The sequence below is a fragment of the Macrosteles quadrilineatus genome, unplaced genomic scaffold (genome assembly GCF_028750875.1).
Source record: "Macrosteles quadrilineatus isolate MER2022 unplaced genomic scaffold, UCM_ALF_1.0 Scaffold_1__1_contigs__length_201487025, whole genome shotgun sequence".
NCBI lineage: Eukaryota > Metazoa > Arthropoda > Insecta > Hemiptera > Cicadellidae > Macrosteles > Macrosteles quadrilineatus.
Genome location: NW_026542594.1, coordinates 198,146,885 through 198,169,446, shown reverse-complemented (window position 1 = coordinate 198,169,446; position 22,562 = coordinate 198,146,885). Strand labels below are relative to the sequence as shown.

Sequence of the window (22,562 nt, the reverse complement as noted above, 5' to 3'; positions counted from 1 at the left end):
TGAAGTGGTTTAAATTATCCATGATGCTGGTATTCATAAAGAGAATACAAAACAGCTTGGTTATCTCCTTTATACACTTGGATTCACAATTCATTTTCATATTTTGTTATAAATGTACTAAAAATAACTCGAGCTTTTCTTGTTAACATACGTTTGTAGTCCATTAAATTTTCCTACAAGAAAATTGTGATTTTTACTATAGAGTAAATTTCCTTTAAAACAAATCCTAGTGTGCACGTACACAATTTTAACTTAGGTCAAATTTATTATAACACATCGTTATCTTCATTACCCTACCTTACATCGATCATCAATGTCTTCGAGGTTAAGATTGACATTATTATCTTCACTACCCTATCTTACATCGCTCATCAATATATTCGATGTTATATCGATTGACATCATTATCTTCATTACCATATCTTACATCGACATCATTATCTTATCGATTAAATATCAACATTGCAATTTACAGTAATCAATCAAATGTTTTTTATTGAACTCTACAACTTTTTTGCTGTTATTACGACCACTTTTCATGCATTTATCGTAAACTTTTCTAAAACTTGAATGTTTTGACGGATGTAATTTAGAGATGCACAACAGGAGATTATGAACGCTATTGCGAACTCACGAACAGCACAAACACCTGCGCATGACGCAAATGGATGTTTACCTACCACATGTGGACCTATGTCGTATGATGAACGGTTTCGAGCTCTGTTACATATTTACCAACTACATCTCTCAAAGGAGATATAGGAGCTATATGATAGTACAATATCGACGTATTGTTGACAACAATGTAAACAGCTGATCTAATATTGTAGTGTTTTGTTCTAATAACAGGATGACCAGAAACGAGGTATATTAGATTACATTTCTATAATTAAATATTAAATGTTTATGTGTGTTTCGTGTTGGTGACGTTTGAAGGCACTAATTTCGAAGGGATATCTTTAGCTTAGTATTGGATAAATTATGTTGTGTTTTATTCTTTGGATAAGGTACCACAGAAGTAGAAATAGTTTGTAAAATATATTGATTTATTTAGACAAAACAGTAAACAAATGTTAAATGTAAATGAGGAAACAGTAATCCACGAAACCCTGTTCACATAAACTCGTTTGTACAGAAATTCGGTTTGTATCTGATGAACTTAAAATAAATTATTTTATTTAGTATACATTTTTGTTTTTAAGGGAAAGTTGATCTTGCTAAAAATACCCTCAATTAATTTGAAGAGTTTGGTTTGTAGGTTTGTAGGTTGGTTAGGATTTACCAATATAGTAAAGTGATAAGTGACTTTGATGGACATAATAAATTAACAAGTAAGTATCAATTAGTGGGAATAAGTTTTACCAAAATTACTTGTAATAATCATCATTTGAGTACAGCACTGTAAAATTAGGTAAGATTACCCTAAAACTTTAACGAAATCTTTGAACTCCCATTTCAAATGCACTAAAGATTCAATGAACTGGAACTAAACTCGTAACACAGTTTGTACCACGCTCTGGTGTGGGAGTACAAACTTGTACGTCTCCTTATCTCGTGCATCCTTATCATTATCATTGAGTTACGACTAGGAAAGACCTCGAGCCCAAGTTTGTCATTCATTACGCTCCGTAAATCACACAAACATTGTGTGAAAACTGCACGAGTTGCAGCAAATTTCACGAATCGTAAATAATATACGTTTGCAAAAATGTCACGAATTGCCAATAACTGTTATTTAGATTTCATGAAGTATTTATTCCGTTCCTATGAAAAGGTAGTTTCCAGTGAATCTCCACATAGGATTCTTCCGGAATCTTGTAACTATAAAAACCATGTCATCTAATCTCCTTTAACTATCATAGTATGAACAATTTAAATAGAAGATAGAATAATACCAGTTCATTTTATGAGTAACCATTTTTGAACTATTTTTCATTGAGAAAAACAAATGGTTCAACTCGTCTTTGAGTGCTTTAACATCTTGATCCGTCCCGTTTGAAACTTCTGCCTTCCCTTGCTAATTCCTGAGCACGTTTTCCGTAAATTTTCAAAAGAGCAGACCATGTATTGGACAATTTGTTGGCTTTTGAACATCTCGGTGTATAATTTAGGTCTCCAGATAGAAAAACCAGCTTGGCAGCCCGGTAGCCCAAGTTTGCAATCCTGTCTTCATACTACCTGGCTGAAAAGTTGTCTAGTTTTCGTAAACACCTCGGGAATTAGTGGACCTTCTTAATACAGTTCATACTAAGAGACTTCTCACTCCCTAAGATTGCTTGACAAATTATTGATCCCTAAACATGTCAGTCCAACAATCAATGAGCCCTCATACTTTACAAACTCCCATTTTACTTTCTGCTCTAGGTACGCAAAAGTAATTGAAACGTTTAATCGACACGTAACCGACTTTCCACCGACGCAGCAACCGCAGTTGTATAACGGAATTTGGTCTGTTGGAATATTGGGCAAGAGCCACAGAGCGGGTTCACTGCACAGGAGTTCATTAACCTGAACTGATAACAGACCGGCTACCTGTCTAGCCCTTATCAGTGTGAACCGTTCATTGATAAGATGTACAGGATGTACAGTGTGAAGAAATTTCACATGAAGGAGGGGAATCTTCAGTATATGCTCTTCAGCTGTAGCTGGTCTATTGGGTGAAGCGCCGAATTTCTATACTAAAGTCACAGGATCAAAACTAGCCAATTGCCAATGATTTTAGGCCATGCCACTTGGGAGGTCATCTGTGATGATGAACTGTGAGGATCGTGTTTTCATTTCACCTAAATCCTAAGGTCTACATATCTAGAAAAAAGTATTTTGGGTGATAACTGTACCAGCATTGGTGATAAATAATTGTACACTACTGGGTTTTTATGCAGAATGATGCATTTTTTGGAGGGGTGCAAGATAAATCGAAATTGAAAGTAAAGTTTCCGTGGAATTTACGTTTCAATAAAAAACATTTACCATGTGCAAAATTAGGTCGAAACAACACGCATAAACCCGCATTTACCCAAATAAAACATTAAAATGTGTGAGATGGTGTAACTGGATGCCTATATCTATTGCCAAATATCGTACAAACAAACCGTATCAAAATACAAGACTCGTCATCGGTTAACAAATATGTAAAAAAAAAACTGCACATAATTCTCCGCCATGATTTGAAATGATAAATGTTCATGTGCCATTATAACACTGATAACGCTCCAAGGGAAGTCATTTGCTCAATATCTCACTCAAACTGATCGTCTAAATCATGCAATCAATTTGTTAACGGATTATACCAAAGTAATATTACTACGTTGGTAATTTACTGCCGAGTAATTATAATATTTATAGTGCCTAAATGACTGAGGAATTCAAATAATTGGTGATGTTTATGAAGATTGATTGTATGTTTAGTTCTGCAGTACTTGAAATGTTAAGTCTTAAGGAACGAAAATGATCACACAACTGTTAACCAAAGAATTCCTGAATTAGCTTCTGAAAAATCTCAAAAACTGTGTTAAAAATTAGTTCCTTTGGGACGCGTAGTGTTAAATTCCTAAAATCTGCTTAGTCTCCTTCCTGTTAAACATACGAGGTCTTTATGAGAATTAGCATCAAACTATTGTTTTACAAGTCAATAGGGTTTCCTTGTTTCTATTAGAAATTATCCGTTAAATATTCTTTAGTTTTATAGGGACATAGAGGGAAGTATAACTTACCAAATCAAAAGCTAGAAAAGACTATGTATATGAAACTTTATTTTACCATGTATTTGATTTGTCTAAAATATTATCTGAAAGCAGTATTGTATGTTTTATTTTAGTTTTCAGATTTCCTGGACTTGGCCATCAACTAAAAAAATAATAAATCGCCGTTAAAATAATAAAAGAATCATAAGTTAACGCAAAACATATTCGAAAGAAGCTACCTATTCATCCAAAATAACACTTTTTACAAAATAATAAACTCTTTACCTGAAGTGTTTGTAAAATCTTCAATGAGCAAAACTTCTGTAATCCCCTGAAACAAGAAAACCAAGTTAGAAACTTTCAAAGGGAAGAAAACATACTGATTCGCAAATCGATTGGAAATCGAAGCAGTATGGCGATTGGTCGGTAGTTTGTTTGGCTCATATTGACTCCCGTTGTTGACTTTCGGCAAGATTGACACTAGGAGGTTCTTTGCCGAAGTGTTTGGTCTGTTTCCATGGATACGGCGACCTTGGGGGTGATAATACGAGCGATAACAATATCAAGCCAGGTGTAAATGTTTAGGTTAGTATTATTAGGACTTCTTTCACAATATTGAAGTGGTTTCCTTGGGTAGAAGTACAAAAGAAATGATACCTTGTGCTTTTTAACGGATTGCTTTGTGACATTTATTGAACTGTGTGCAAGGTTGTAATTTTAGTGTATTTAATGGGTTGAACGAGTTTTGCAATGTTTGGAAATTGAATTTTCAATACAAGCTTTGCACCATATATACAATGCACCATATAACTTTCGTCTTTGGATTATTGTTAGGCTCAAAACTATATTGACGGGGTTCTATAGTCAATAATAGTTCCTTAGTTTAATTTTTTTTTGGGGGGCTATATTTAAAAGATTAAAATGTATATTAGTGTATACACTCATATTTGGTAAAGTACAAAATTTACTTGATTGTCTATGCACAAACATGAAACGGATTAATACTTTTATTCCCTAGAGATTACAATTTTGCGTTCAATTAAGTGGAGAACTAAATAATTTTACCATAGCAAGGTAAGGTAACTGGTGTTAAAGGGAACTAACATAAGTTTAAGGTTTCAAACTGAACATATACATTCTGTAAACAACTATTTAGAAAATATTTTCCTCTAATGAATAATAGCTTTGACATTAATAAGCTTATTCATCATTGCCTCCAGGATTGATTATTGACACTATAAATAGGTTACATACCTAGTCTCAAAAAAGTCTCACGACAGGTACCGGGTACGTAGTCAGGGGGCTTCGGCTCTCATGACAAAGAATAATAATAATAATAATAATAATTGAGCGGAGCGAGCGAAGCGAGCGAAGCTCTTATACGTCGACTCTTATGCATTTCGTAATACGCAAACTCCTCCTAGACGGCTGAATCGATCGTTTTCAAATTTTGCATGGTGATAAAGACCATATCGGTGAGTGCCAACATCTATATGGCGTTAAAAAAGTCTCTCAGGAATCCGCCCCACTGGGTCTCAAAGTTTCAATGTAATCCTTATGGAAGCAGTATTTGACACATAAACAAAAACACAGATTCATCAACACAACAGGATGATCAGCTGTTTACTTTTGAATGCAGTAGATAAAATAGCTGATAGCATTATTCCACAGATATTAGAACAGAAACGGTATGGATCATAATTATAATCAAATGACGACACTAGCTTGAGGTCCGTGACGTATAAAGTGGTGAAGGAAGTATTAAAGGTGAGCAGTCTGGAGTGTGGAAACTGTTTATGACGATTAGATTAAGGTATCTGAATTCCTAAAATTCTATAGGAAGGGAGGAAAACAGGTCCGCGACGTAGGAAGTGGTGAAGGAAGTAGTAAAGGCGAGCAGTCTGGAGTGTGGAAACTGTTTATGACGATTAGATTAAGGTATCTGCATTCCTAAAATGCTATGGGAAGGGAGGAAAACAGGTCCGCGACGTAGGAAGTGGTGAACGAAGTAGTCAAGACGAGAAGTCCGGAGTATGGGAACTGTTTATGACAATTAGACTAAGGTATCTGCAATCCTAAAATGCTATGGGAATGGAGGAAAACAGGTCCACGACGTAGGAAGTGGTGAAGGAAGTAGTAAAGGCGAGCAGACTGGAGTATGGAAACTGTTTATGACGATAAGATTAAGGTATCTGCATTCCTAAAATGCTATGGGAAGGGAGGAAAACAGGTCCGCGACGTAGAAAGTGGTGAAGGAAGTAGTAAAGGCTAGCAGTCTGGAGTGTGGAAACTGTTTATGCAATTAGATTAAGGTATGTGCATTCATAAAATGCTATGGGAAGGGAGGAAAACAGGTCCGCGACGTAGGAAGTGGTGAAGGAAGTAGTAAAGGCAAGCAGTCTGGAGTGTGGAAACTGTTTATGACGATTAGATTAAGGTATCTGCATTCCTAAAATTCTATGGGAAGGGGGGAAAACAGGTCCGCGACGTAGAAAGTGGTGAAGGAAGTAGTAAAGGCGAGCAGTCTGGAGTGTGGAAACTGTTTATGATGATTAGATTAAGGTATCAGCATTCCTAAAATGCTATGGGAAGGGAGGAAAACAGGTCCGCGACGTAGGAAGTGGTGAAGGAAGTAGTCAAGGCGAGATGTCCGGAGTGTGGGAACTGTTTATGACAATTAGATTAAGGTATCTACAATCCTAATATGCTAGGGGAAGGGAGGAAAACAGGTCCGCGACGTAGGAAGTGGCAAAGGAAGTAGTAAAGGCTAGCTGCTTGGGGTGTGGGATATGTTTGTGACGATTAGATTAAGGTATCTTCAATCCTAAAATGCAATTGGAAGGGAAGGAAACAGGTCCGTGACGTAGGAAGTGGCGAAGGAAGTAGTAAAGGCGACCTGCTCGGGGTGTGGGATCTGTTTGTGACCATTAGATTAAGATATTTGCAATCCTAAAATGCTAGGGGAAGGGAGGAAAACAGGTCCGTGACGTAGGAAGAGGTGAAGGAAGTAGTCATGGCGAGCTGTCCGGAGCGTGGGAACTGGAAACCGTTTGCAGCAGTTTTAATGTATCTGCAATGATGAAATGCTATGAGAAGGGATGGAAGCATGCTCACGACATAGGAAATGGTGAAAGAAGTAGTAAAGGCTAGCAGTACGGAGTGTGGGAATGTTTGTGGCAATTAGATTAAGGTATCTTAAAATACTAAAATGCTATGGAAAGTGATGAATACAGGTCCACGACATAGGAAGTGGCTTAAGAAGTAGTAAAGTATGAACATCAGCATAGTGTGAGATTCGTCTGTGGCAGTTAGATTAATATATCTTCAATACTAAAATGAAAATGCTATGAAAAGGGAAGGAAACAGGAAAACAGGCCCCATGACGTAGGAAGTGGTAAAGGCTGGCAGTGCAGAGTGGGGGAACCGTTTGGGCAGTTAGATAAATGAATCTGTAATACTTAAATGCTATGAGAAAGGAAGGAAACAGGTCTGTGACGTAGTAAATGGTAGTAAGGCTAGCAGTGCAGAGTGTGGGAACAGTCTTTGGCAATTACATCAATGTATCTGCAATCCTAAAATGCTATGGGAAGAGAGGGAAACAGGTCCACGACGTAGGGTGTGGTGAAGGAAGTAGTAAAGGTGAGCAGTGTCGAGTTTGGGAATGGATTAATGTATCTGCAATGCTAAAATGCTACATGAAGAGCCTGTAGACTGTATGTTAAAATGATTACGAAGCACGAATCGATACATATTTTCGTTACATGCAATCGTTTACAATCTAAATTTACAAACTGAGTTGACAACAGCTGATTTTTACTAAATAGAGGCTAAAAACGATTTTTACTCTCTAAATAAAAAAAAATGCTACTTTAGACCCGCAACGCATGCATTAAAAACTACTATTTTTACTGCAGTATGACAAAAACAATATAATATGAACCCTTGATGACTCCGCTCAATTTTGTGGATGCCTCTGCGAACGCCACCTAGTAATAGTACATTTAACATAAACACACGAACACGGACACATACTATTTACAAAAATGAATGCGCGGCCGGCCATAAGTACCGCGGTGACGGACACGATGCAACTAACCAAAATAAGCTATAACGAGTTTTCTATTTTTTATGTTGTGATTAATCTATTAAATTTTATTTTAATACATTTTATATCGGTACATAACAACATATGCAAATTACATTCTAGAATTAAATACCCACAACAAAATGTTCACAAAAAATCAAAATTCCAAAAAGTAGGCCTATACAGGGTGATTGATATAAGTGTGCCAGCCGTTTTATTCGAAAACTATAAGAGATATCAAAAAAAGTTAATTAGTAAGTGCCTTGGATTTTTTATTAAAAAAATTATAGTCAAGCCAAAAAAATTATTTTAGCCGCCATTTTTCCAATATGGCCGCCAACTTTGATTTTTCTTATGGAACACCCTGTATTTTATGATGTATTCTAGTAGAAAAAGTAATTTTAAGACAATTTTATTCTTGTGATTTTTTTCATAAACCTAACCGTTTCAAAGATAATAATGGTTTAAGTTGTGAAATTTTGAATGGTTTTCGAGCAAAGCAGCTGGCATGCTTGCTTAGGCCTTTATCGAAACTCTTTCTCATGCAGAAATTTCAAAATTTTAACCATTATTATCTTTAAAACGGTTAGGTTTACGAAAAAAATTACAAGAGTAAAATCGTCTTAAAATTACTTTTTCTACCAGAATACATCATAAAATACAGGGTGTTCCGTGAGAAAAATCAAAGTTTGCGGCCATATTGGAAAAATGGCGGCTAAAATATTTTTTTTTGTTTTCTAAATAAAAAATACAAGGCACTTACCATTTAACTTTTTTTGATATCTCTTATAGTTTTCGAATAAAACGGCTGGCACACTTATATCAATCACCCTGTATATAGTTAAACAAATTATAATATAACGAAGTATCAAATACAATCAAAAAATTACCGTCTTTAGTCAAACATAACAACACTATCACTTTGAAATGAAAGTAATTACAAAATAACATAGTTATATCAAAACAAGAACTTTTTCACTAGCTATATGCGTTACCAATACGTACAATTGAATTAACTAGGACCATTAAGCATACAGTGGGTCGATTTACCCACCAATCGTCCATGGTAAACAAAGAGTTAGGAATTAATTAAGGCTCTATGAGGCGTGCAAGGCCGGACGTTTCGGACCACGGATCTCTCGTCGTCATCAGGCGCAACCAACACTACAAGGAGACCCTGTGACTTTGAAACTGAGGTTTATTATGTAAAATATAGGCCACGAACCGGCCAACGTGGTCAAGGCTTATGTTAGGTAAGGTTTAGTATGTAAATTGTGTAAACACGATTACAGATGTTTTCTAAGAATGTGAAGAGGTTAGAATAGATAAAATTGTGTTTAGTACCACAGTACCTAGAACGGTTTTACGGTGAGTGATGTGCGCATGGCTTGTTGACGTCATGAGAACGTAGATGTAAATAAGTGTTTTGATTAGCCGTACACGTCATAAATTGGAAAGGGAAAGTCTATCAGCTGATTCATAGTGAGTCATTGTTGGTGTAATGTGGTGTATTAATTTTAAGCATCCTATGAAATGCGTTGAGCTTTTCCATGGATCATAAACATAAACAAATTACGTTTTTGGCCCGAAAATAAACATTATTTAACATTGCTTAAATGGAACTGCCAAAACATATGTTCAATGCTATTACTATAGGATTCGGGCCAACAACGCCATTTATGTTTATGATCCATACCGGTATTTTTACAGTATTCGTGGTTCAACCCAATTGAATGCATCAATGTTATAAATAGAACTGTACGTTTTCGGTGGCTTAATTTCATCACTCCGTTAAATGAATTCGAGAATGATGTTACGTTTTAAATACTGCCACAAAAACCGCAATCACACAGATAACTTTTTCAATGCCCTATCTATTTTGTAACGTCGGATTAAAAAAGTTATCAGAAAATATTTTGCAAGAGGCGGTCAACATTTCGTGTTTTGCCAGTGATAATGGGCGTACGTCAGTTTGCTTTGGCGCAGTTTCTCTGCTGATGTTCCGGACAAAGTACAACCCCTGGTCAGTCAGCAACAGCTGATTTGTGCTGATTTTCGTCAGCACCGAAAGAAATCACGAGCCCACGTGGTCTGATTGTATTTTACAACGTGTACATGATTATTCATCTTAAAGGTTGAGTAGTTTGCAAGAAATAGCCTTAATTAAAATAAACGGTATCAGCAATCTGACACACACTTTCATCCAGCTTGGCAACAATATCCCAACATAAGCGATGAGAATAACTATGATAGGTAAAATCACAAAAGTTGCATTAATAACTTTTGAACCGTAATTTTTACAGGAATGGTGGGTTGCACAATTTTTTTAGAATTGTAAAGACCATAACAGGCAAATTTCAATTAAAACATACTCGAAAATCAAATTTTCTCTTTTTTATGGGGGTTTTATGGGAAAATAACATGATTTACAATAACTTTTGAACCCAACTTTTTACAGGAATGGGAGTTCTACCATTTGGTTCAGAATTTAAAGGGATACAACATAATAACTAGTTCTTAAGTTCAGCAAACTTAAACTATACTTCGTCTACAATATTTAGGCGATTCGAGGGGAAGTTCCCCACCACCTTTTTTTTTGAATTTAATGTATGTTGTTTAATCGGCTGTTTAGCCATTATTTTAAATGTAAGGGTCAAGTGAAGGGGATAAATTTGTTCCCCTAAACTGCCTAAATATTGTTAACAAAGTATAGTTCGTAGTAGGAAAGTCAGTAAAAACAAACCAACATGTAACCTAATCACAATCTAACCTAACCTAAGCAAAATGGCTAATAAACTGAGAAAGGTAGCTAATAGTAGAAATATCACGATGGTACTAGCCTGATAAGTAAAATAACTTCTCTATGGTACATTTAAAACATATTTATTTAGATCTAGATGAAAACCCAATTGGACCAGTTTCTCCATGGTACTGTGATTAAGGTAACTTTTATCAGATTGTATTTAATGGAACAAAAAAAATAAAAATAAAATACTTTTATATTAATGTCGCAGCTTAATCATTATCTCAATGGTAACATATTTGTGTCAAAGAAACCCCAATTGGACCAATTTCTCTATGGTACTGTGATATAACTTTTATCACATTTTATTGCATGGAAGAAAATAAAACAATATCTATCTTAAATATCACACACTGATCTGGTTTGCCGATTTTATTTTGGTTTATGTCGTTACGATTATAAAGTTCAAATCCAAAAGTGTAAGTAAATTCCAAATGGTTACGTGATACAAAACGGATTAGTGATTTCCAAAATCAAGCAATTAATCTTTCATACATAGGAGTGTGTTTTATTCCACATTAAACATTCTACAAGTTTATTTGAGAGGAATATTCTCTCTTAAAATCAGAAGTGACAAATGTTGATGAGGTGGAAACCCTGCAAATAGCGTAGGAATGGGAAAGTCTGCGAAGCCAAAACACAAGTCTCGGGAGTTGCGGAGTAAATATAGAACAGTGACGAACTCTGGCTTGTGGATCTGGTCAATACCGCCTTCAACTTTAACTTTTCGAGCTGATTAATTTTAGAAACGCCTCTTTTGGATTCCCCATTGGAATACGGTTAATAAACTGTTCTCGAGGTCCAATATTCGAGATTGTAATAGCTAAAATATATCTTAAAACTTCGAAGAATTAAATAATTACCTCTTGACTTTCGATTATCCAAAACCTGATAGTTCGATACTGTGTAATCTGAGCCGATAATAAGCTATTTGACCGAATCAAACACAAAGTTGGACTGGGCACAGCTGGAAATACGCAAGACTCCTGTCATATATTAGAATTTAATTCGTCGTCTGACATGAGTCTTGCGTATTTCCAGTTGTGTCCAGTCCAATTTTGGGTTTTATTTAGTCAATTAGCTATATATTCGATATTACTTATAAAACCCCCTAAAACTAACACAGTAAAATTAACACAGTAGTCTAGTAGTCCATAACAAGACTCCACTTGACTATCTTAGCTTAACTGTTAAATTGAGCATTTTTTCGGTAACCTGACACCCTGTGGTCCCATAGTAGGATTATCGAGAGGTACGTTATTGAATCTTCTAAATAAACAGCTTTTCATCGGTAACAAAAACCTAGATTAGAAAATAAGAGATATTACAGCTATTGGAACAAATTAGAACACTGAAAGCCTATTTTTCGGGAACCATTACTATATATTGATGCATTTGAGTCACAGTTAATGGAACTTAAAATCCAACGCCACAAAAATCAACAAACTTTCCTTCAGTTATGGCAAACAATCTATTCATGCTAATGCGATTGGTAAACACAAACAACTAAGAGATAAAGGGGGGGATTGTGTGGGGGGAGTAGTTAAACTGGCGGATATCCCCAATAATCCAATATAGGACACGCAGAAGCCCCCGTCAGGATATGCTCTGTCTCGCTCGCTCTACAGGACAGGATATGCTGTCTTCGCACCTCCTGGTCCTGATCCTGGGATTACAAAGGGAAAAGTTACTGTGCCATTTAAATAGTGTGATGGTTTTTTGCATAGGCAACTCTACAATTTAGTCAAAGCTAGTTATGACATAGTCTTACATAATCTAACTTCATACCGTGCCTCAACTTGATCATTCCATAAAGTATTTCCCTATAGAAAATAATCTAGCCCTAACCTAACACAATCTAATTTACATAAACTAGCCTAACCTAACATAACCTAACCTAACCTAACATGGCCTAACCTTAATCACTCCGCCAAGCGCAGCATGGCAGAATCTAATATATTCCAACATAACCTAACCTACATAACCTAACCAAACAACACTTAACCTAACACCTAGCCTAAAGTGGTGTAAACCTTTTGCTTCTGAAACTAAGTCTATGTGTACGTAGTTTAAGCTGATATAAATGCAAATTTAGTTTTGAAAGGAGTGAGATGAGTTGTTTGTTTTTGTACTTATTACAATCACTTGTTTCGGACCAGTTATTAAAATCATAACGATTAAAAACAACTGGGTCAAGTTTGGAATAATCAAAAAGTGACTGAATTTTCTCACGATTGAATGATCAGCATTCTGATTAATAGGCGAAATACTAACACGTAAGGTCAGCACCGTTAATTGAAGTTGAACTAAAATACATCAGATGTAACTTGAAAATTTAAACAGAGTTTTCTAATCTTTAGCCGTGACGAAAAAGAACGACTCCTCAAAGAGTTGTATTTCCCATTCATAAACTCGTACTATCTCCTTTGATGGGATTGGTTTTTCATTTACAAACCCCCTCCCAAAAACTGGGGGATGGATGATAGCAATGAAAATGTCACAGCAACGATTCCACTGATAACGACACATTCAGCCTAACGGTCAACTTAATGTGCGGGCAGCCAGTGCGCACCCCTGTGGCACTCCATGGGCAAGTGGTCGGGTCAGCTGATAGCTTATCCGCTTATCAGTTAGGGCAGGTTGTTTTCAGTGTTATCAGTAATGTCGTACTGCGCCGTTGCCGACCCATTGATCCGCCGCAACGTTGCCGGATCGTCAGTTGTGAGGCTAACGCCCACATACATCCTGCTTCTTTACAAGGATACTTTTACTGTAGAGAGGGAAAAGAGGGAAATTCAGGGTGGGAAATGTGGTAGTAACCTCCAAGAATCTCCGGATCTTAAACCTGAGAGAAGTGCTCGTCAAAAGGTAGACAGTTCGATCCTGATAAGTCAGTGGATTTTATGGTTTGAAATTGGACCTAGGTGTCCTCGGTTATTGGGACTTTAAGAATGGTCCTGGCTAATGAAACAGCTGATCTACCTGGCTGATGAAACAGCTGATCTTAGTCAATAAAAGCTACAAAGAGGTGTAAGGTGACCGTTCTGCACTGATCTTTACTCATAATCAATGTTGAAGTACACAACATTTTACTCTTCTTCATGTTAAGATAATGACAAACTATGTAAACTACGAGCTGTGGAATTTGAACTCGGGAAGCTTCCTGGTTTCAAATTAAAGTCTCTAACTACTAACAGTTTCCTTTTGAATCATGAATCATCCAAACGTAGAATCGAACCCGCTACGAATCATTCAAGTAATGATGCTCTGAAAACACAAACATAATGCAAATCTCAATTCATACGCGAATGCCAGAACTTCAGGCATTTTTGGAGACGCGTATGAGATTTCGACACAACCAGAAAGCCAAGTATTTTTTTCACTTTTGTTCCTCCATTAGCTAAATGCGGAGATATTGTTGGTAAATTTATTGCGCCTTATCTTACGGTTTATATGTTCTTTAGGTGACATAAACTAACACTCCTAAACTTTACGTAATAACACAGAGGCACTCAAAACAAGGTCTTCGATTAGATAAAAATGTCTTGGTAATTCCCTTCTAAAGTTCTCGACGAAAGATTTGACACATGCAAAGAACTGATGACAACAATGAAGTTGTTTACAATACTATTTAATTAATTGGCATTTTACTATACAATTTTAACGCGAACGTCGTTTGAATATTTTAAATCATGTACAGAATATATCTTTAAAGTTTTGTTGCAAGGCGAACACGTTTCAACTGGGTTGCAAAAACCAATATAATTACATTATCTATAAACTAATAGTTAAGTAATTAAACACTGAAACCTTAGAGTATATTATAGTAAAACAAACTTTAAAGCTCCTTCTGAAACTAATTTAATATCTTAGGTTTAAAGTAGACTATCAGAGGTAAAATTGTTTAAACCACGGTTGACTAAGTTTTGTAAAGTTTTTATAAGGATGTTTATGGACTTTCCTTAACGCACGACTGGTTTCGTATCTATAACCTAACTGTTTTTTAAAAGATTATAAATTAATGCAATTGTGTTTTTCTTTGTGATTATGCTATACGGAGCAGTGGTTCGAAACACACCTTATCCTGTAGAGTCAACTAAGATATAAAAAACAACAAAAGTCAGATAAGGTGTTTGTGACGAGGATATTACCATTGACTTGTTCAATGATATTACTTATGATCTTAAATAATTTTATATAATTTGATACTTCAAGTTTTCACTAACGGGTGGTTTGCACTTAAAACACATGAAGAACTACATGGTCTCTAAATGGATTTTAAATGTTTACTCTATGGGCTCTAAAAGGTTACTCCATGAAATCCCAGAGATTTCATTGTGGACTTTCTCTGATTATCCTGGTGGTTATTTCATACACTCTCGAGCGTTACTCTATGGATTCTCAATCACTCCAGTGTGTTTCCACTCTATGGAATGTCAATGATTACTCTATGGAATCTCGACGGTTCCTCCGCATTCAAAAGGTGATACCTCAGTGGATTCATTGCAATTACTCTATGGACTGCCAATGATTACTCTATGGACTCCTAGGGTTTCTTCGCAGATTGCAGGTGATATCTCCATGGATTTTAGGGAATTACTCTATGAAATGTCAATGATTACTCTATGGATACCCGATGCTTACTCCGCAAACCATAGGTGATGCCTGAGGGAATTTCCTGTAATTACTCCATGGAATGTCAATGATTGCTTTACGGAGTCAATAGTTTTTACACAGACTGCAAGAAGATTTCATGAAATTACTCTATGGACTCACAATGATTACTCTATGGATTCCCGGTAGTTACTCCGCGGTCAATTTTGACGTTATTCGACTGACTGTCGATGAATACTCTATGGACTATCGATGGTAACTCCAAACTGCAAGCAATTCTTCCTTTGATTTTAGGGAATTACTCTATGAACTACCGGTACCAATGATTACTCTATGGACTCCATGAGCTCATGGGTGATCCACGTGTTCGTGCTAAGCTGTGGCCTAGTTTCCCACAAGGGTGTGGAAGGTCCAGGCATCGATCTAGTGCGGGGCGCCCACCCCCAAACAACCCACAGCTAAATCCATCTACTTTCTCCCCACGTCACAACCCCCGATTTATATTGTTGTTTACTCCTTTACACAAACGAAATCAAAGATCCACTTTTAATTTGCTAAAAATGTTTCATACAGGGCTTTGACCGTGTCTGGGGTTATTTATAAACAGCACTGCGTATTCGGGACGAGTTTTAAATGGTGTAAATTGTAATTGATTTATTTTTAAACCCTTTTCTTTCCCTCTTTTGGCAGGGATGTAAACGTTTGCATTGTTTTATTTCTGTGATTGTCTATGTCACTAACAATTAAACAAATTAATTAAAAAATTCATTACTGCTGTATATTTTGTAGTGAGGCAGTCATCATTCCTATTATTGCAATCCGCTATATTACTCGATTTCATTGTAGGCTAGTAACAGTTTTTAAATGACAGCTTGTTTTTTTAATTTGCAGTAAAGACATTCGATGGAAATTTTCAAGCACCCCTCTTTTGCAAGAAAATCCACAATCTACACTTCATTTTGTCAGGATCAGTGGTGGTTCTACATGGTAGGTTACTGAGGGGGTTTTCACACTTAAGAATTAAGAGAGTCCAGGGGTTCTTCCCCCGCAAAACTTGGTAATTTAAAAGTTCGGTGTCTATCTGAAGCTATCTAGAATTGTGTATAAACCCCCCGTTACGTGTTAGTACGAAAATTATGTTTAAATTTATTATACCAGGGTTCAATGGGGGAGGGAGCTTAAGCCCTCCCTTGGAACCACTGGCGACTGGTCATGATCACGAACTTTCCTTGTTGTGAGCCATTCATGTTTTGTATACACGACGTGCGAAGGTGATCAACAACATTCCTCTTTTGTTTACAAACCGCGCTCTTGAAGGAGTTTACCGATTCTTGTGTTTTGAGGTTCGCAACTATAAATACACGCATCGCGATAAACACGCGTGAGTGTTTGGCACGGTTTGTAGTTTGTAATGACAATGGTTTATACATGTTCAAGGTGTAGTCGTTTAAAGAATATTTTTATGGGGGTTTGTAGTTGGCAAAATTGTCTTCTTCATAGTCAGAGCTTTTAACCAGGCAGTGGTCAGGTTTGTAGTTGAACAAGGTGGGTTTGTACTCAATTTTTATTGCTTAAGGTTTATGCTTGATATTTTAACTGTTTGGTTGTTAAATGTTTGTATCCAGATAGAGGTAAAGTTTTTCACAGCGATTGATGTAAGGGGTACTTACATATATTTTTTGCTAGAGGTTTTATAAGGTACTTACAATCGTTTCATAGGCAAGGTTTGTAAAAAGGGTTGTACACGCGTTCAAAATTGTTTTCCTTAGAGATTGTACTACAGTATATAATAAATCTTGCCACTAATTACATAATCAAGTTTATAACCCAGGTATACATTGAAAAATCAGTTTTCATGCATTAAACCCGTTATAATTTTAGCAAAACATCTATGTTTGTACTGAATTATCAATCATTTTCACAGACAAACGAACACTAGATAGTCTGCAAAATCTAAGATTCATCTATTATTTACGTTGCAAAAGGATTATACATATTGCTATGAAATTATGGTTAATTAATAGTGTCACCACTAGGTTATTCCTGGCAAGATAACTGATTGCCAAGCCACTACTGGATTTAATAAGATCGTCGATCACTGGTGCTCACCTCCGCAATTTGGAGGTCCTGATTGGCGGTTTTCTCGGTGACTTTGTGGAATTGGTTTAGAGATAGCTATAAACTTGGTTGGTATAGCTGTAGAGTAATTTTTTATTTAAAAAATATTTAAGAATTTAATTTGTCTTAGTAGCTAAAATGTATTAGATCAAAGTTAAAGTGTGTCTCTACGATGGAATAATATTGCACCTATGAGTGAAATATTGGCTACAGTATCCCTTATGCATGGGATGTCTAATTGGTACTTTGGTATTAAACCGACCACACCAAATAATCATAACATAAACCAACATAACCTAACATAAAACCTAACCTAACCTAACTTAACTTAACCTTACCTAAGGGTGGTTAGGTTAAGTTAGGTTAGGTTAGGAAGATTTTTTTATTTAAACTAATTGACATCTTATTTGGAAGTCAATTTATCAGTGCGGTTGGTATGATACCAGTACCGTCTAATTCACTATCCAAATTAAATAATTATAAACAACGCCTAACTTTAAACTTATCTTGCCAAGCTCAGCTTCTGCTGAGCTCAATACTATCAATTTGATGTTGACTTTCATCACAACAAAAAGAAGCGTTTATTTCAACACCTATTGTTAACACCTGCAAAAGAATTTAGACAAAAACAACATTTGAGTTGAGTAACGGATCCTAGACCGTAAATATTTCAAAGTCGGGGAGCAAAGATTGTATCAAGTATTTCTACAGACGTGAGCCAACCCGTGCCTTGAGACCTGCCAAGAAGCGAGGTGCCAAAACCTATAAGGGCGAGCATCTGGCAGCACTCAATGTAAAAACAGGCGACTTTAGACCTAGAGCGTTCAATGTATATTCCCGCCATTGTGTCTTACCTTACCTATGTTGGCAGCTCGAATAATTTTGGACCCTCCGAATTTGTACCAAGGTCGAGGGACCGTTAATTTGATGGAGTGTTGCGAGATTCATCATGTTACGCTGCTAGAAAGATTTAGGAAAGGATTTATTATTTGTCCTGATGTCTTAATTTTATTTTGTCCTAAGAGTATTTTGGCATGTACAAGAAGAAGACGTCCTCGCTCTATGCAAATTAAGACGATCTGACCTAATGTAACCTAACCCTGCGAAGCCTAACCTAACTTAACATAACCTAAAAACCCTAAACTATGAAAACTTGACCTATCAAAACCTAACCTATCAAAACCTAACCTAAGATGATCTAACCTAACTTGCACATGGCAAATAGTAGATCTCTTCTAGAATCAATCCTATTGTCTTTGATTAAAACTACTCAATCCGATCGTTAAAACCTATTGATCAAGATTATTTAATCATACAAGTCAAACACAGAATGACAAGATAATTGGACAGAGGTGATAACGGTGTTGAGAAGACAAGAGAATGAATAAGGATGAGACAAAGATAATTGGAGATTATTGAAGAGATGATTCACAGCCAAGGTCGCTCGAAGGACGATGATGGAGGCTGCGCAACCTATGATGCAGAACTGCCACTTGTCCGTAGAAAAAAGGATAGGAGAAGAAAGTGGAAACTATAAGGTGAAAAAAGGATAGGAGAATAAAGTGGAAACTATAAGGTGAAGTGTGGAAGGTAGAAGAAGCACATGCTTCAAAAACCTTTTGGGGTATTCCAAATTAGATATTTCAGATAGTTAAGGAACTTCAAAGGACCTATGTCGAGTCTATTCCAAATTCGCATTCTGGTTTACGTACTCTCGGGGCGTATAGGAGAAGAAACTTAAAAATATAGTTTGTCTCATTTCGACACAATTAGGGAGTTTTAAGCTGAAAACGAGTGAAGGATGAGTGTAGAATCTTTGTTGCGAACTGAGATCAGCTGTTAATCTTTAATCTGAACCATATACATTTTGAATTTTTAACATATTCTAAAAGAATTAAATATAGACCGTCAGCCGTGCTGCGGTTACCATAGGTTCTGACGCACACCACTGGGAGCGCCTTGTATTTATGGCATACGTGCTACGTAACTACACTGCTCTCCCAGCGGTGTGCGCCAGAAACAATGGTAACCATGGTAACCACAGCACGGCTGACAGCCTATATTTAATTCTTTTTGTCTATGGTTTTAATCAATGGTTTTGACCAAACAAACAGCTGACCTTGGGTACCTCACTCCATTCCTCACTGTATAAATGCATGCATGAATAGTATGCATAAGTACCCACTCGCAATCTTAATAAAGTGATTCAGTGTTGTTCACTTTATTATTACCTCTCGTTTAAAGGCATTGTTGACAGTTTCTAATGTCATAACAAAATTTAATTATTTTAAAATACGCTCTGTTTACAAAGAACCACGTGGGTACAAAAGTTTTTTTTGAGAACTGAGGTCTAGACTTTTGAACGCCAACGAATTTTCGGGTTTTTGCATTATCACGCTTTAGTCATTCCACAAGTTAAATAAACCAAGTTAAATTTACAAATAAAAAATGAATGGGAAATTCGTGCAAACAGTTTTTCCTACATTAACAAATCCTACAATGAGTAAATAGTGCAAGGGATATCTCTTCTGGCAGAATGATTCCATTCAACATTAGATGCATTTTTCCTAATCTTGGGCCAATGGAAACCCTCGGGTTAAAATAAACATGTTGTGCAAGAATTCGCAGTTTTGCGGTCCAATTCCTTGAGATTTGGCCGAGTCGTTTGGACGCCTTTGGTTTTATTTCGGTAACAGTAAGGGCATGCTTAATGAGGAGGGTAACAAAAATAATCAAAGGTAAATTTAAATCATGTCCTGGGAAATTTTTGAATTAGTATTATTTCCTGAGGTGGTGTTACGTTTAATTTGATCTAGGCTTAGGTGCCTTATGTATATGATGCATAGGCAGAGAGAGTTAAATCAGTGTCAACAAGAAGTAATTTTTAATTTCAAACCCATTAGCTTTCCCAAACTAGTGTAAATGCAAGTTAAGTGGTGTTAGGTTAGGTTAGGTTAGTAATTTCACTTTCGTCGTTTAAAATTTTTAATTGACATAACTATCCTAAACTAACTTATCCTGTACCAACTTGTATTTAATTAAGTTGAAGGCAGCTAACGGATTTCGATCCTTTGAAAAGTATTGTCCATATTTTAGTAATGGAAACATCTAACGGTTCCCTTAATCGAAAATTCAATACCAAATATGTTTATTGTGATGTTCTTACTGTAAGAACATCACAATAAACATACTTACTTGTAAATACCACGTGGAATATGTTTTCAATTACAAAAAATAATATTGTACTACTGCAAGTTCCTACACCCTTTACATATACAATCCCCTAACAATATTATGCACACATATTGGAACAGGGCAAAACAGTTATCGTCATATTGGAAGTAAAATTCAATTAATTACAAATACACTAATGTCCTAATTAGCTTCAGCATCAATTACCAGGATGAAAATCTGATATCAAACATTCAATTAGTGTTAAGGACTTTTTAATCCTGGTTAGATTGCAAATCGACGCGACAACCCATTCAACTATTCATATTCACCATATTCAAAGAGGAGTTTTTTAGTTTTGGCAGCAGCGATTTACGTATGCTTTGATTTAATAAAAAAACTGAGGCATTCTGTCAACTTTGATCTTTTTATTGCTGATGTTTTATCAATGGTTATACCATTGGCCAATAGTCAAAGGGATATGAGCAAACCTTTAAAATAGACAGGTTTATAGTCTAATTAAACTTTTCAAACAATTGGCAAGCAGCTGAATGATGACCAAAAGACGTAAAATTCTAGGACTAAATCTATTTCGAGACGAAATGGGGTGAATTATAGTATAGACTAACCAACACAAGTAGACTTCTCATCCCATTGTAAAATTTTAATTTTTTTTCGTGTTTAGTTGATTTTGGCGATCGCTAGTGTCGACAAAATTTTGTTTATACTATTTTAGGGTTATTTTCATGGTTTGTGCTTTACTGTTTGGTTATTTAACTAGGGGACCAGTTATTGTTTATTATTAGATCGGGTTATTTGGTTAAAACGAGGTTTTGAATTACTTAAATAACTAGGAACAAATTATTGATAGTCAAAGCTACTAGGGAGTATGTTTTATCTATGATTATAGATACTAACCTGGTTAGGTAAGTATCCAAACCCAAATCCAAACCCAACCTAACCTAAACTCAATTACAAGTTTATCGTGAAGTACACACCCTAACTTAACTTGTAAGAATCGAACAAATGCATATAAAAACACAATATGTATAATATTTGACTCTACGTCGCAAAAAGGGTCGATCAAATGTGCCAATCACCTTCTACATAAACCACAAAAACCCATCGGCGATTCTCGCATTCAAATTCTGATGCATCAATTCTGATCAAATCCAATGCAAATTCTACTCTTCCACTATTCCGAACGTCCTTGAACACAAGTAGCTAGTAGTTGTTAAGTAGTTTTGTTTGACACAATGACACAACGAGAAGAGGCGTCTGACATCCTGGCTTGTGTGGTTGACGTTGCATCATCAAGTGACCTTGACGCCGCTCTCCGATTGGTCCCCGCTGATTGACCCAGTCTCCACAACAAATACTGGTCTCGTCATCAAACGTCATCATCATGGTCATCGTATGATGGTCATACTGCAATAGCCAACGCGCAAAAACAAATGTTCAGTGAAAGTTTTGGTGATCCCGATCTTTCAGCAGCTTCCAGTGTCATGGGCATCAACTTGATAATACCTCAGTAGCAAAAATTCAAAATTCCTTATTCCTAAAGTTCTTCCAACTGAATTCTACGTCAGCAAAAAATCTCAAATCTGCTATGACAAAGACTTACAAATGTGATGAAGAAGGGACAATCTGAAGAGGATCCCAAAGAAATTAATGCGGTATGGTCGTGGGGGAAAAGGGATCAGAGATGCATAACGTCGATCAAGCAAGTAAAAGCACTGAATAAGAAGATAGCCCTCAATAAAGAACATAACAAAGATAGGTCTATCTCTTGTTTATGGTATAGCTGTACTCTGTATGATTCAAAATCGTCTCCTGGGTACTGGCCAATGGGTTATAAAAAGTAGGGAGCAATCTCAGGCACACGGAAAGTCAGGAGACAGGTTCCATTATACGAACTATAGTAATATAAGTCACGACTGATCTACAGGTAATTCCTCGATGAATAAGTTCAAATCCCGTTAATCACAAACCAATTTCGCTATGAGATAATGTGAATTTGTGGTTCTACCCACCTAAGTAGACGTTTCCGTATAGCAAAAATATAGGTCATGGGAGGAGAATTTTCTCT

The 22,562-nt window shown here is 36.2% G+C and overlaps 1 protein-coding gene across 1 annotated transcript in view; it reads right to left on the bottom strand.

Moving 5' to 3' along the window:
* LOC128993996 (protein Tob1-like) overlaps positions 1–22,562 on the bottom strand; it is an 88,421-nt gene that overhangs the window by 42,314 nt on the left and 23,545 nt on the right. The window contains exon 2 of the mRNA XM_054418177.1: positions 3,969–4,014. The gene's annotated coding sequence lies outside the window, so the exon portion shown is untranslated. The remainder of the gene's footprint in view (positions 1–3,968; positions 4,015–22,562) is intronic.